Here is a 16,270-nt window from a genome sequence, read left to right on the forward strand (position 1 = left end):
GCCTCTTGGAGAGATCATAGCAGTCTAGGAACATTGCCAAAGGAATGTGATAATTTCTAACTTCTAGAATTTTTGTTATCAATGAATTCATAGGCATGTATAGATCCATTAGGAATCCAGATGGCTGCTGAAAACTTGGCAAACAGTTAGCTATTATCCAGTTAATTAGATAGCTACCATATGCAGCAGAACCGTACTTAATTGGCTAAGGGTTTGAAAATAGGCCTAGGCAAGGCAAGGTATGGTAGATTGATGATTAAAATGGCTACACTTCTTCACCCCTTCATGTATATAGGCCTTTTGCAATGTGACTTCTGCAATGTGAGCTCCTTCTATCAAGAGGTAAAGCTAATTTCTCACACTTTGAATCTGGGCTGGCCTCATGATTCTCTTTGGCCAGTAGAATGCAGCAGAAATGACTTTGTGCTATCTCCAAGCCTAGGCATCAAGATGCTTTGTTCACTTCTGCTTTCTTTGTCTTACAACCTTGACTATCTTCCATGAGAACAAGCCCTTGTTGGAGGCTAGGAGACTTTGTGGAGGTGATCTGAGGCACCCCAGTCAACAACCAGTCAACCTCTGCAAGCAGAGCCAATTAGTCCACCCACAGCTAACCAAGATTCCATGAGACAGCCCAGCTGAGACCAGAACAATTGTCCATCTGAGCCCAGCCCAAGTTGCCAATCCTCAGAATTATGATATAAATAGTTGTTATTTTAAGCCACTAGTTTTGGAGGTGATTTGTTAAACAGCAACAACTAACAACAATACACAGGGTATCAATCTCCTGCTAAATGGGCTGTGGATAAGGATGGAATTTCTCAAGTCCAAGGCTAGGGTAAGGTAAGGGGGTGCCCAGGGAACATTTAAGGTGGCACTCACTCTCAGGGTCATGCAAGAGCAGGTTGGCACTTTTGTGCACCTGACAGTGAGTGCCTCTTTAAGAGTGAGGTGCTCAGGCACAAAAGTTAAAGAATCACCACTTTCAGGTGCTGATGCAATACTTTGTCCCGCCTTTTTCTTCTGTTCTAGGTGGGCAGTGTTTTGAGAGTGAGAGCTGAGGAAGGCAAGTAAGGCAGACTGGACCACAGAGAATAAGAGTGATGGCAGGGAAGCTATGCATCAGGTTATAGGTGTTCTCAGTTATTGTCTTGAGTTGGGGTTGTTGGGGAAGATACAAGATTTCAGATAAGGCTGGTGGTAAAGGAAATCCCAGTTGCAACACAGGAACCCAGCTATTGTGTTTGGAACAATATATTCCAAACTTGTGCATATGTCAGGAACTAGAACAGGCCTCAACCTGGGCTGCTAATTGACTCAGTTGAGCTATGGAGAGCAAGTAAGGACATGGGAAGGGAGCCAGGCTGTCATCAGCTCCGTATACACCCACTCCTTGGCCTACTGCTCCTTTGACTTGTTAGTCAGAGAACTTGTTTGACTTGTTAGTTAGAACAAATGGTTAGAATTCAAGAAATAATGGGCCACTTTTAGAAAAGAGCTGCCTGGCAGAAGACGCTTCAGAACAAACAATTTTTCATGATCACCAGCAATAGATTCTTTGCTCCAATTACAGCTGCCACAATTTAGTCATTGCATTGAGTAGTGACAAGCAATTTCAGAAGTGACAAGGACAGACCATAGCCATGCTTGCAAAACCTGGGTCAGACTTAACAATGATAATTTCTAGACTCTCACATCATCACCATGTTTATCGTAACAAATAACAACGATGATGGCTTTTTAGAGTTGGGGATGGGAGTTGCCCAAACAGTGAAGTGGAAAAATAATAGGAGTATGTATTCCTTGGGCCAAGATGTGAACAGTTTTGAAGATACAGTTTACATTGTAAACACTGAAGCTTCTTGGATAACAAAGGCGTATTTGAGACAAGCTTTCAATTCTTAGCTTGTCAGTCTTTCTGGAATATCCTCACCTCTCTATAAATTGGAAAACACAAGACTTTCCAGACCGGGGTAGTTAACGAGACCAGAGGAAAGGCCATTTGGTAGCCTCATGGTTCCATCTCCAGAAACCCTGCTTCTCACTAAGCAAAGGTGCACTCCCTACTCCTCCATCCTCTTTCGTATTATCTTTATCCAGTCTGAGACTGTCTCGGCCCTCAGTTACCATTCCCTTGCTAGTTTACCTTTTAACATTTCCCAGACTTCCTTCTTGGACACAGTTTCATTGTAAATGAATGCTTTTAATATACTTACACAATTGCCCCCTCTCCTCCCCTCCTTGAAACTACAACCACATGGATGCTGTTCATTACAACCACTCCTCGGAGACCTGGGACCTAGGGATGACTTGGCATTCTCCCAGAGAAGCCAGGCCATTGCTATTTTGCTCTTATTAGGAAACCACTCTTTCTATAGGGCTCACATAAACCAATCATTCCTGAGACCTCTTTCTTTGCACTGTCATCTACAGTTTCTTGGAGACTCATTGAGGACCTCGCCCTTGGCTCTTTCTCACCTTTTTCCATTCTATCCAAATGTGATTATTCTACCAGATAATTTGAATGATAGGTGGGATGGGAGAGCCTATTTCCAAGTCATCTGTCTTAGCCTGTGGGTCGTTGCTGAAGTCTGGTATTTTTTTGTCTAATATTTCAAATCTCCACAAATTTTAACTGGATATAATTTGACTCATAGAACTTAGGGAATCTTGGGTGGCCATCTTCTTTATAATTAAGTCCCTACCTATGAAAATACTTTCAGAACTCTGGAGAGAGGAATTTCACGCTTCCCCTCAATGTATTGCTACTGTATTTAAGTTAGTTTCTTTGATGGTAGTCTTCTGAAGTCACAGACCATGTCTTATCACTCTCTATCCTCCATTGTGCCTCACCTTCTGCCCGGTACAGCGTAAATTGCTGTTGGTGTGTTGGTGCAATTTTTAAACTTTGATGCAATGGGAGATGGACAGGTAGTCAAACTATCTTTTCTTTTAAAAAAATAAAAATAAAAACTCCGAATGCCCAGGCTACTGTCATTGGCTTGGCGTACATTCTCCGTATAGGAGTATACAAAATATGGAAAGTAGACTTGAATTTTTTCTTAGCCAATTTTGAGCTCAAAAGAATCTGATGACTGCTAAGAAAGAAAAACCAATGGGAAACTGATGTATAATTTATTTGCTACCCGGTACCCACAGGAAACATCTGTTGTGATTTTATAAGCCTGTACAAATTCAAAACAAGATAAGTAAAGAAAATGTGTCTATTTAAAAGACAGCATAGCAGTCTTCTCTAAGCACATTAAGGAGAGAGATGTCTGCAGCTTTATTTGGCAATTGTATATAATCTCACAGGCAACACAGCTATTTTATTCATTTAATTAAAAATGGAAACTGTATTATAATGAAAAAAGGAAGCTGTGGAAAATGATGAACCACACTCCCTGAGTTCCCAACCTATTTCTTTCATTTTGTGTGCTTAAGTTTTCCTGGCAATTAAGATGTTTAAAACAATGGAACCAAAGTACAGAGTTATGGGATGGCTGGTTAACTTCCTCATAAAGTTATTTCTTTTAAATCCCTTGCCAGTTACTCGGTAAGCAAAACAACTTAAACATCAATGTTAATTACCTTTATTAGTGCTGACAACTGTAGTTTCCTGTAATGATCAGGTTTGCTCTCTGATCCATTTGGTAAGTTGTAAATTATTATTGGGTATGAGTGCTACTTTACCACAGATGGAAATTTTTTTTTTTTTTTTTTCTTTTTTGAGACAGAGTCTCGCTATGTCTCCCAGGCTGGAGTGCAGTGGCGCAATCTTGGCTCACTGCAACCTCCACCTCCTGGGTTCAAGTGATTCTCCTGCCTCAGCCTTCCAAGTAGCTGGGACTACAGGCGTGCACTACCATGCCTGGCTAATTTTTGTACTTTTAGTAAAGAGGCTGTTTCGCCATGTTGGCCAGGCTGATCTTGAACTCCTGACCTCGGGTGATCCATCCGTCTCGGCCTCCTAAAGTGCTGGGATTACAGGAATGAGCCACCGCACCCAGCCAGATGGAAATACTTTGCAAATTCTGTTTTTCACAAGATTTGTCAACAAAATCCTCAATGTTCATACCAGCTTCTTATACCCATCTGTAAATACTATGTAAGAAATCCATCTGTCTACCTATTTACTAATCATTGTGCCCATCATCAGTGTGTTTCAGCTAAAAACAGTATGATTCTGAATATGATGCTGCATTGAGACTGTGACAGAGTTCCTGCTTGGTGATGAGTCATTGTGAAACACTGGGCAAGTCACTTTATGTCTTTGGATTATATTTGGCCCATGTGTCAAATAAGAGAGTTGAATTAGATGCCTCTCACCTTGAAATGTGGGTATAATACGAGGCCAGCTAGGTCCAGCCCTTATATAAAAAACTCCCCTGGTCTAGTCAGGTGGGTATCAGGCCGACATAATAAGACTCACCTCCGGTTTGATACTGTAAAGATCATAAAACAGTCATTAGTTTTATGTTTCCATCCAACCCCCCAACTCCAAGCAGTACCAGAGTGAGGGTCAGATAAATTACTAATTACTACTCTTGGATTGGCTGTAATAAGACTTAGCCCTTGAATCACTGAGGGAGAGAATCACATGTCCGAACAGCAGCCTGGGTCTGGATATAATAATAACCAACCATTATATTTGTATAGTGCTTTAAGCTTTTCTAAGTATTTCACATATGTTTTCTCATTTTACCCAGAATAGAATGGGGGTGATGATGAAGATGGTCTGGAAGCACATTTTCAAGGAACACGAGTTGAGGTTTTCAATCTTAGGCAAAATGAAGGGCTGCATTTTTCCTCAGGGATGAGATTGTACTTATGTTGTTCTTCCTGAATTTCATTAGCATCTCACTCCCAACTTGAAAGAAGACTGTTCAAGTTGAAAGGCAATAAAGGCACTGAGAATGTGGCGGCAAATGCTGAATGTAAAGTTGAAAAAAAATGGAAGGCTTTCCTTGGAATTGAAAAAAAATAATGGTCTTGGCACACTAATCATTGGGTTTGGGTATTGAAACAGCCTGCAGATTGTCAAAACCAGTGAAATTGCATGAATCTGAAACTTAAGGCCAGAACTGCTTGAAAAAAAAATAGATTCAAGGATGTGGCCAGGTTGCTAAGATGGATTGTACAAATTTAGCAGTGGTAACTTAATTCTTTTTTTCCTACTGTTCTTCAATAACGCAACCTCCAAAACACTAAAAGACTATCAGGGCTCAAAACAGATGGGAAAAGCAGATGCACCTTGAGTCTTCCTTCAGGCAGAGTTCCTGAACACCCTGGGAGATGGGTGAAGAGGGATTTATTTTGGGGATCACTGTGGATTCGAGATTTGTCCATCTCAAAAACAGGGATCTGGCTTGCCTAACCAATGGCAAGATGACTGATTGCACTTAAAAAACCTGGTTACATGATTGCTGTTATAATCATTACAAACAGAAAGTGTATATGTACATACTTATGAATGTGTATATATACACATATATATGTATATGTATATATTTTTATCCCCCTTAAAGTGGTGGTGATTTAGGTTTTGGATTTGCTTTGTCTTATTTTAATCTGTTTCTGTCAGGGTTGTTGGAACTTTGAAAAGGCTTATGGATTTCCTTTGGCTACAATAATATTTTAAAGGTCTTGAAAGCGAGCTCTGAGGCTCAGACTGTCTGGGGGGGTCTTAAAAAGCACCGACCCTATTTAAAAGTAGGCCTAAAATAAAGTAGAAGGAAGGAACCATTTCTTAATTGATTTGGTGTGTGTGCGCGGGGCGGGGTGCACCCAAGAATGGAAACATCATCAAGCTGCTTGGTTTTTGTTTTTGTGTGTTTTAAATCCTAAAGCCTCCCTTTTTGAGAACCAAACGGGCTAACATACACACATTTGCGTATTTGGTTTTCACAATTTGTTTGGGGGCAGGGGGCAGGGGGCGGGGTGAGGGCAGAGTGATTACTATCACTTGGGAATTTTTGTTAAAAATGCAAATTCTCAACCGCATCACAGACCTGCTGAATCAGAGGCTCTGAGAGTAGAGCCCAGCAAGCTGTTTCATCAAGCGCTCCAGGTGAGTCCGATGCATGGTCCCAGTTTAGGCACTGTGGATGTTTGCTAACAGTTGTCTGAACAGGATAATCATCTGGAGATGTTAAAAAATCCTCATGTCTGATTCCCACCCTCGGGGATTCTAATTTGATTGGTTTGAGGTAAGAGCTGATCACTGAGAGTTTCACAACCTCTGTATGTGATTCTAATATTCATACAAGTTTGGGACCCACTAACTTCAACCTACTCTCTTATTAAGGAGAAATTTTCAAAAAAAGAAAAACAGCAGACAGCATTGTCAGAAAATCAAAGCAAAATAGGAGTTTGGGGGAAAGAGAGAAAGTGAGTTATACATACAAAATGTTTTCTGCTCTATCTGGAGGAATCTGAGTCAGTCTCCAGAACCTTTTCAAATGATGATTAATTTGCCAGGTAAGAATATTCTTCTCTGTGTGAGGAATAGTCTTGCTTTTGTGGTTGTCACACTTCAAAGTTTATGTCAGAAAGAGTTTCCCATGGGATTTTGAAGGCAAATAATAAAAAAAAATAGCATAAAAATTTGAAAAACGTTACTTTGGAACACAAGAATACCGGTCAAAAACCATCTGCGTTGCCCTTATCTTTGAGGCCTTAAAATGGCAAAGCTACATTTTAAGTTTGCATCTGTTTTATTTTATTGAATCTTGTAGTTAGAAGGGACATTGGAGGCCACAGACACCACAGGAATACCCTCTTCTGTTTCTGTGGGTTGGCGGCCTCTACTGAAATTTGCTGGGAAACTTACTGCATTACACTTGCACCAACCAATTGTTAGAAAGTTCTTAGATATTAAAAAGTTCAAAGTGAAATATTTCTGCTTATAAGTTCCAGGCATTCATCTCAGTTCTGCCTTGGAGAAGCATTCCTAAGAAGCAGTTTGTTTAACCTGCACATCCTGCACATGTATCCTGGAACTTAAAATAAAATAAAATACAAATGAAAAAAAAGAAGCAGGTTCTTTAAAATCCTTTTCAGACCGAGGAAAGATGTGTAACTCAAAAGTCTGATGTAGGTTTTGAGGACTGTAATCATGTGGATAATTATTCATACCATTTTCCCCTTTGGTTTTGAGCCAACTGGAAATACCCATAGAGCTTAGATATCATGGCAAGATCAATGTTACTGTGGATAAAGCTGGGGCTTCCACCTGAAACCATCATCTGACTTCAACCACTTCCTTCTGAACTGGACTCTGTTACAGGGCAGAGCCATCATCTCTATGAGTTTATCTATCATGTCCTATCATGGTAGACAGAACTCCTTACAAGCTCTAAAAGAAAGAGCCAGCAAAGTCAGGTCTATACGAGCCCAAGTCTCTTCATCCTCATCTCTTCTACTGCAGGGGATGCAGCATTGGAGGAAGGCAGTAGGTATGGATGTTGAAGAGAGAAACCCAAAGAGTTCCTTCCATACTAGAAGAAGAGAGGAACCTGGAAGTGTGTGGTTATAAATTCTCATTCCCCCAAACACTTTAAGCCTTCTGAACTTTTTTGTATTTCAAATATTTGAAGGCAATTATCATGTGCCCTGTAAATCATCTTTTTCATCTTTAAAAAAATTTTAAATCCCGGCCGGGCTCAGTGGCTCACGCCTATAATCCCAGCACTTTTGGAGGCCGAGGCAGGTGGATCACGAGGTCAGGAGTTTGAGACCAGCCTGGCGAAGATGGTAAAACCCCCTATCTAGTAAAAAAAAAATACAAAAAATTAGCCGGGCGTGGCAGCAGGTGCCTGTAATCCCAGCTACTCAGGAGGCCGAGGCAGGAGAATCACTTGAAGTTGGAGGGCAGAGGTTGCAGTGAGCCGAGATCACCCCACTACAATCCAGCCTGGGCGACAGAGTGAGACTCCGACTCAAAAAAAAAAAAAAGTAAAACCCCAAGATATCCAGACCCTTCACCATGCTGGTTATCCTTATCTGGTCATGAATCACATTATCATTCCTCTTAAGGTATGATGCTCAGAAGGGGTGTGGGAAGAGGCATTTACTTTATTTTCTTTATATTTTTATTTTCAGACAACTTTGGTAACTTTTGATCTTGTTTAACGAGTCTTTTCTTACCCAAATGACCTAAAGATAATCTCTCATATTTAAAAAAATATTTTAAGGTATTACCTCTCATATTTAAAAACATATTTTAAGGTATTACCTCTCATATTTAAATCCTACATTATGTGGAGTTGATTTTTACATCAAGGAAGGAATCCAATTTTATTTTCTTCTGTATGGATAACCAGTTGTTTCAGCATATTTGCTGAAAGCCTCCAACCTTTCTCCTAATTTCTAGTGACCCTTTGGTCACGTTGCAAGTTTCCAGTTAGTTGTGAGTCTGTTTTTAGGCTCTCTGTTCTGTTACTAGGGTCAACTGGCCTATCCCTATGCCAAAACTATAATATTTTCATTGCTAAAATTTGTAAAGAGTTTTGATATCTCATATGAGTTCCTGTATCTTGTTTTTCTTCAGAAGTGTCTTGACTACTCTTGGACTATTCTTTGATATAAACGTTAGAATCAGCTTGTTAATATCTTAAAAATTTGTTAGTTTTTTTACTAAAATTGCATTGAATCTACAGATGAATTTGGTGAGGAAAGACAGCCTCAGGAAGTCACATTCTTCTTATCCATGAATATATTTCTCCATTTTTTTAGCTCTTTGTTAATGTCTTCAAATAGTTTTATTTTATAATTTTCTCTATTAGGATCTAATGCAACTTGATATGTTTGGGCTGTGTCCCCACCCAAATCTCATCTTGAATTGTAACTCCCACAATTACCACGTGTTGTGGGAGGAACCTGATGGGAGGAAATTGAATTATGGGGGTGGGCCTTTCCCGTGCTGTTCTCATGATAGTGAGTGAGTCTCATGAGATCTGATCTGATGGTTTTAAAAACGGGAGATTCCCTGCACAAGCTCTCGTCTGCTGCCATGTGAGACATGACTTTCACCTTCTGCCATGATCATGAGGCCTCCCCAGCCATGTGGAACTGTAAGTCCATTAAACCTCTTTCTTTAGTAAGTTGCACAGTCTCGGGTATGTCTTTATCAGCAGTGTGAAAACAGACTAATGCGTAACTTTTGTTTGATTTATTCCTATGTTCCTCATATTCTTTTGTTGCTATTTTAAATGGTGTCTTGAAAATCTATATGTGTTGTTCATTACTAGTATATTGTAGTGTGGCTATAATCTTGCCAAAATCTCTTATTAAGGCAAATTACTCGCTTGTAGATGATTTCAGTTTTTCTGTACAGACAATCAAATTATCTATCAGGTTTATTTCTTCCTTTTGAGTTATGATATCTTTTATTTTTCTTGTCTAATTGTCTGACTAGGACATCCAGGACAATATTAAATTCAAATGGTGACAGTGAGCATTCTTGTTCCCACTCTCAAAGGGTATTCTTTTAACTTTCACAGTGTGGTGTTTGCTGTCAGGTTTCTTTGTCTTTCGTGCCACTTAGGAGCCCAGCACTTTCTGCCAGCTTCTTGTAGCTGGAATCTCTAGGTGGCCATTTCCATGACAGGTTGCTTTAACAGGCATGAGAAACTCACAAATCTTCTGTGTCTTCCAGTTACAGGAAGTCTATTTAAGTGCTCTGGGTGAAACCATGGAAGTTCCTCTGATTACACTTAAAGTAGGAAGGTAGCACCACCTCATCATCCAACAGCTTTTTCATATGAAATATCTTCACTGAATCTGGTCGCATTTCTCCATTTTGACTTCTCTTTATATCCTTGATCTGGCTGGGGCTAGATGAGTCATGGGAATGGTTCTTAAAAATTCACTCAGAGACTCAATCTTGTACTCACTTTGTTATCTGATATCCCTTTATTTGTATCTCAATTAAAAATAAGATGGGAAGAGTCCAACTGTACACTGGTTACAGGTCTGTATTTAGCTTTATGAAGCCTAAAGTTCAGCAACAGTCACCTTGTTCCTGAAGAATATGAGTACTTTATTTTATTTATTTTTATTTTATTTTTTTTTTTTTTGAGATAGTCTTCCTCTGTTGCCCAGGCTGGAGTGCAGTGGCGTGATCTCCTCAGCTCACTGCAACCTCCGCCTCCTGGGTTCAAGCAATTCTTGTGCCTCAGCCTCCCAAGAAGCTGGATAGGCGAGCACCACCATGCCCGGCTAATCTTTGTATTTTTGTTAGAGAAGGAGTTTCACCACGTTGGCCAGGCTGGTCTCGAACTCCTGACCTCAAGTGATCCACTCACCTCGGCCTCCCAAAGTGCTGAGATTACAGGCATGAGCCACTGCGCCCAGCCAATATGAGTACTTTAGAAAGCTTTAACTTTCCTTACCCAATCCTATCCTATTGTTACCCACTATTTTAATGACATCCTGTTTTCTAACGTCACAAATTAGAAACCAGTTTGGGTTTATATAGTGTTTGTCTACATTTACCCATAGTTTACCTAGTCTTGACTCGCCATTCTTTCTTGCATCTCAGACGTGCCTTCTGTAATCATCTTCCTTCTTCATGAAGTGTGTCCTTTAGAATTTCTTTACTGAAGGTCCGTTGCTTGCATACTCTCAGTGTTTGTCCTGAGGGACTGTTTCCCATGAACCAAATTAACTGCCTCTCAAGAATGCCATTGGTGGGAATAAAGGAGACCGATTTATCACCTGGTTTCCGCTTCCCATTGGTCTCAGTTTAACCCGCAAGGTGTTCTCTCTCTCACACGACTAGGTTGTGTCCAGTGGGGTCACTGAGTGACGTTAGCAGGGAAGCTCAGGAGGGAGACAAGAGGTGTAATGCTCGGGTATGAAGTAAGGTGCCGTCAAGTTGCTCCTACTGTCAGGAGCATAGACTTCAAATTTCTTGAAATCTATGCAGAGCTGGTCACCATAGTAGTAGCTTGTACAAGAATCAGGTAAAGCTGAGAAGATATGAAGTGGTGCAAATTAAGTGGCCTATTCATTGTGTGTTTTGTGATTTTCTCCCTTCTCTTTCTTTTTTGGTGAGTAATATTTGCAGAAAATGTGTCTGTGAGAATCCTTTGAAACCTGGATTTAATATGCTTTCCTCCAGAAAGCAATTGTGTTTACTTCTGTGAGATTTCTAGACCTCTTAAAGTTAATCTCTGTGATTTTTTTTCAGTTCTCAGAAGTTTTGTGATTTCTAGATCTAATTTTGCACGACTACAAGCTTGCAGCTAGACATTTTCAGGAGAGACCCTGCCACTTCTACAAACAAAGACGAAAGGCTAAGAAAGCCAAATGTCCTTATCATAACTCTCTGTGAGTTGAGGTTTTCCCCCCTTTTTACAGTGAGTACAGCTTCTAAAAGACTAGGCACTATAAAGAAATCTCCTTGATATACCTAATGTAAATGACGAGTTAACGGGTGCAGCACACCAACACGGCGCACGTATACATATGTAAAAACCTGCACGTTGTGCACATGTATCCTAGAACTTAAAATAAAAAAAAAAAGAAAAAAAGAAATCTCTCCACCTTTTCTCTTTGCTTAGGCCCAATCACTGTCCCTTTAAAACCCAAAACAAAACTCTAGGGCAGCCAAAGATCTGCAGATAACCTCAGGGCAGCTGCTGGCAGTAGCATTTTGTTATCTCCCTGGACTTACGCTTTTGTTTCTTTTTGGCCACTGAGGACTTCTTCCATTTTCTTGGTAACTCATCTATCTGTCCATCTTTCTGTCTATTGCATTTTTATGTACATTCCAACCTTTTTAGGTATTCTGCACTGGGAGTATTTTTCCACAATATTATCTGTTCTGTTAAACCAATAACATAGTGCTACTGAATTCAAAGCTAACCATTAAGGAGTTACTTATTTCTAGTTTATGTTATCTGAAAATTGCTAAGGATGTTATTTGTATCTATCGCTAAGGTCTTAGCATTTCTAGTGTTAAGCTTTCTTGGAAGCCTCCACCGCAATTCTATTTCTTAGAGTTCTTTTTCCCTTAAGGGCGAGGATCGTACTGCCTCATTCCCTACATTCTGTCCTGTTTCTAAAAACAAGTAGATAGGCCTTTGTTATTTTAAAAGGAAACAGATAGGGGATATATCCCGGTTATCTTTGCCATATAAAAAATCAATCCAAAACTTTATGGCTTCAAACAACAACAATCGTTTTATGATTACATTTTATTTTATATTATTTATTGTTATCTTTTGTGGTTCTAAGGGGTTGGCTGAGTTGAGCTGGGCAGTTCTCATTTGGGGTTTCTCACACAGTTGTAGTGACTGGGGTTGGAGTAATCTCAAAGGTTTCTTCACTCACATGCTTCAGGTTGACGCTGGATGTCTGTTGGAACCTCAGCTGGGCTACGGTTAGAACACATGCCTGGAACAAGTGGTCTCTCTATTTAGCCTGGGCTTCCTTCTCAGCGTTGTGGCTGGGTTCCAAGAGAGAGCATCCCAAGGAAGAGAGTGAGTTAGAAGCTGTATTGCCTTTTATGTTCTAGCCTTGGAAATTGTCACTTCTGCTGCATTTTATTTGTTCGAAGAGAATTACCAAGACTGGTAAAATGTGTAGGGAGGGGAATTAGGCTCCGTCTTTTTAAAGGAGGATCAAAGAACTCAGGGACAACCACCACAGATTTAAATGGCCGAACATAGGAAAGTATGACGTGTTTACAAATTCTAACAAAAATTTTTATTTCCATGGTCATTGCTCTTCAATTCCTGATCCTTGTTGGTGGAAATATAAATACGTATTTGCCTTTGCTTATATGACTCACAAGGCTTTGCTCCCTAAATATTTTTTTCGGAATCTTTATGTACATTCAAAATGTGAAGATACATTCAACCTACAATAATCTTTAACATTTCTTTAAAGGACCATTTGAATAATCTTTACCTGATCTCTCGGCCTCTGGTTTGATCCTCCTCCTCTACACTGACATACTTCCAAGCAGTACATCTGATCATGTCGCTCCCATGACTAAAAATCATGGGTGGCACTTCACTTCCAGCTCCTCAACATGGCACAAAAGGTCTTCCATGACTGGCTCCTTCCCCTCTTTTATGCCTCATCTCTCATGTTTCACTTGCCCTTTACACTCTAGCAGGGCTAAATACCATGCCTTTTCACATCTCTGTGCCTTTAAATATGTTGATCCCCTCCCTAGAATACTTGTCCCTAACTTATCTTGCCTGGAAATCGCATGCATTCTTAAGGTGCGTCCATAGCGATACAGGTGTTCATGTATCGGTAGCACCCATTTTTTGATGTACTTGCTAGACCTAAAAATCTTTTTTTTGAAAACCTGAGTTGAAATCTACTCATATTCTCTACTACTTCTTCTTCTTGGCAGGATACAATAAATATTTAAACCTTTTCCTTCTGACATTAGAAGCAGCACTTATCAAAGTCCTGGGTAAGAGCTCAGCAATTTTTGAGACCCACCAAATCTTCAAAGGATACTGGTCAATTTCCTTCAAGGATGGTCTCACATCATTTTGACTTGGTGACAGTACCCACAGTCATAATCCATGGGGTCTCCAACTGTGAGAATATAGCTTTACAGATTTATCTAAAGTATCAACCAGAACCAAAACTTCTCTATAAAAACACGACTTAAAAGAAACAAGTAACTCAGCAATATAAAAGAAATGCAGCATTGTAAAAAAGTAAATAGCATTATAGAAGTAACCTAGCATATAAATTTTTTAAAGCATAAAAACTAGAGAGAAGAAAATTATTAAAATGGCAACTGTTGATATACCGTAATTTCAATTTTCCTATTGTTGGACATATAAATATTTCCTATTTTTCTTTATAAACAACATAGAAAAAAACCTTCATGGCTTTTAATTATTTTCACTGAACTAGCTCTATATCTACTTATGGGGAAGATACCACACAGGGTGTGCTAATAAAATAAATATTTGGCTTTGTTACTACTTCTTTTGAGGCTTTTGGGAAATACTCAGACTCTGGTCCCAGAAATTAAGTGAACATGCTCACTGAGGCACTTTTCATATTATCCCCTATCCCCAGACTTGCAAACATTAATTTTTTAGGTCTCTTGGGAAGTAGTTCATTTAGAAGAAATCTTAGCCACCAATCTCAGCCAGCTGTTTCTTTTCCTAACATGTTTTCCTTTCTTAATTCAGTATAATAGCTTGATTTGAATTAGACAAATTCCTTGGTTTGAGGTATTCATGTCATGTCATCTGCTTTACTGTCTCCTAGGCAGATAGCAGTTTTGCTCCTTCTGTTGGTCATTAAACCACTTTACTAAAGAAGATGCTACGACATTAGAAGGATCAGGATTTATAGACCAGGGGAGTGATTTTATAAATTGTATCTGTCCATCTGCTATACAGAATGTTCATATCCTTACAAAACATGTTTTCCTGTACCCAGGTCTTTATTTACTGTTATTTTCTGCCCGCCTACTAATGTATGCATTTTGAATTTCTATCGTAGCTAAATATACATGTCTTTTTCTCTTCAGTACGGAACAACTTGTTCAAATACAGAGGCAAACAGCTTCCACATAGTGTTAGAAAAAGAGTTTGCCCAACCGAAGAGCTATAAGCTATCTATTTATTTATTTGAGATGGAGTCTCACTGTCACCTGGCTGGAATGCAGTGGCACGATCTCGGCTCACTGCAACCTCTGCCTCCTGGGTTCAAGTGATTCTCCTGCCTCAGCCTCCCGAGTAGCTGGGATTACAGGCGCAGGCAAACACACCCAGCTAATTTTTATATTTTCAGTAGAGACAGGGTTTCACCATGTTGGCCAGGATGGTCTCTATCTCTTGACCTCATGATCCACCTACCTCAGCCTCCGAAAGTGCTAGAATTACAGGCGTGAGCCACCGTGCTCGGCCTATAAGCTATTTATTGTGCTATGGCAAACTAGTTTAACTATTCTGGGTCTCAATGTTCTCAACACTAAGATAGAAGTTTGGAATAGATAATCTTAATGTTCAGTCCTGGTAGGGCATGCAGTTCACCCTTATCAACGAGACAACTGATGACCAACCTCCCACAGACCTAGGACATGAAGTAGATATGTTTCAGAAGTATCCTGTACATAGAACCATCAGAACTTGGTCAGAGTATGGAAGGCATTGAGGATGACTTCTAGTTTTCTAGCTTGAAAAATTTGGTAGCTAGAAGTAGCATTTCTTGAAATGAGAACGAGAGGAGGAGCAGATTTGAGAAAAGACCAGGGCTTGAGTTTGAACATGATGCATTTGGGATGCCTAGGAGAAGACAGCCAAGTGGAAATATCAAGTTATCAATTAGATGCATCAGGTTGGAGGTTAGAAAGGAGATTCAGGTTAGAGATGTAAATTTGGGCACTGTCTGCAAATAAACATTTTTAAAATAGCTATAGGCAAGTGCTTGGAAAAGAGAAGCAGAACCTAGGCCTTAAGAATTCAACATTTAGAGTTTTGGTAGAGAACAAAGGCCCAGCAAAGGAGGTAGAATAACTATGTCCAATAAATGAGGGGGCAAAGTCAGAAAAGCAAGGCATCCTGGAAGCAATTAAGACTATTTCAGGAAGGAGGAGAAGCGGTTAACAGTGTAGAATTCTCCAGAGGGGAATACATGATAATAATCTGTGTTAAGATTATATGTATTAGATTGAATCCTGTTAAACTGCTTTTTTTTGTATTAAAAAATGGTCAAATATTGGCAACTTTGTATGGGTCAATATAATACACAGTTTGCTTGAAAAGTATATATTTCAGGGGACCATCTCTTCCATTAAGTGAGGAACATTACAATTGTGTAACCACAATTGTAATGTCTTCTCTCCAACATCTCTTTGTCTATTTTGTTTTTGCCTAACTTCTTTTGGTAAATGTTTATTTACTTGGCTTTTATTCTAAAGACTGGGGAAGCCATCAAAACATTTTAAGCAGAGAGTGACAAAATCTGAATAGGTTTTGTTTCACTTGACTGTAAACTAGTGATCCCATTTCTGTTTTCACCCATAGCTCTTTGCCTAGTGTGTAGTCCATAGCAGGAATTTGATATTTTTTATATGCCAAAGAGGTTCTTTCCTCAATGTGCAGCACAAGCCCAGTCTGAAAGTATTTTCTCTAATATTTTAAAATATTATCGACATTTAACCTTCACCATATAAATTATATGACATCTTCAGCTTACCTATCATTGCTCTTATTATCTCAACCATGACATTTGCCATTTGAGTATAGAAGTGTCCTGAGTTATAGAGTCAAGGCTG

Source organism: Hylobates moloch, unplaced genomic scaffold (genome assembly GCF_009828535.3).
Source record: "Hylobates moloch isolate HMO894 unplaced genomic scaffold, HMol_V3 SCAFFOLD_7, whole genome shotgun sequence".
Lineage (NCBI taxonomy): Eukaryota > Metazoa > Chordata > Mammalia > Primates > Hylobatidae > Hylobates > Hylobates moloch.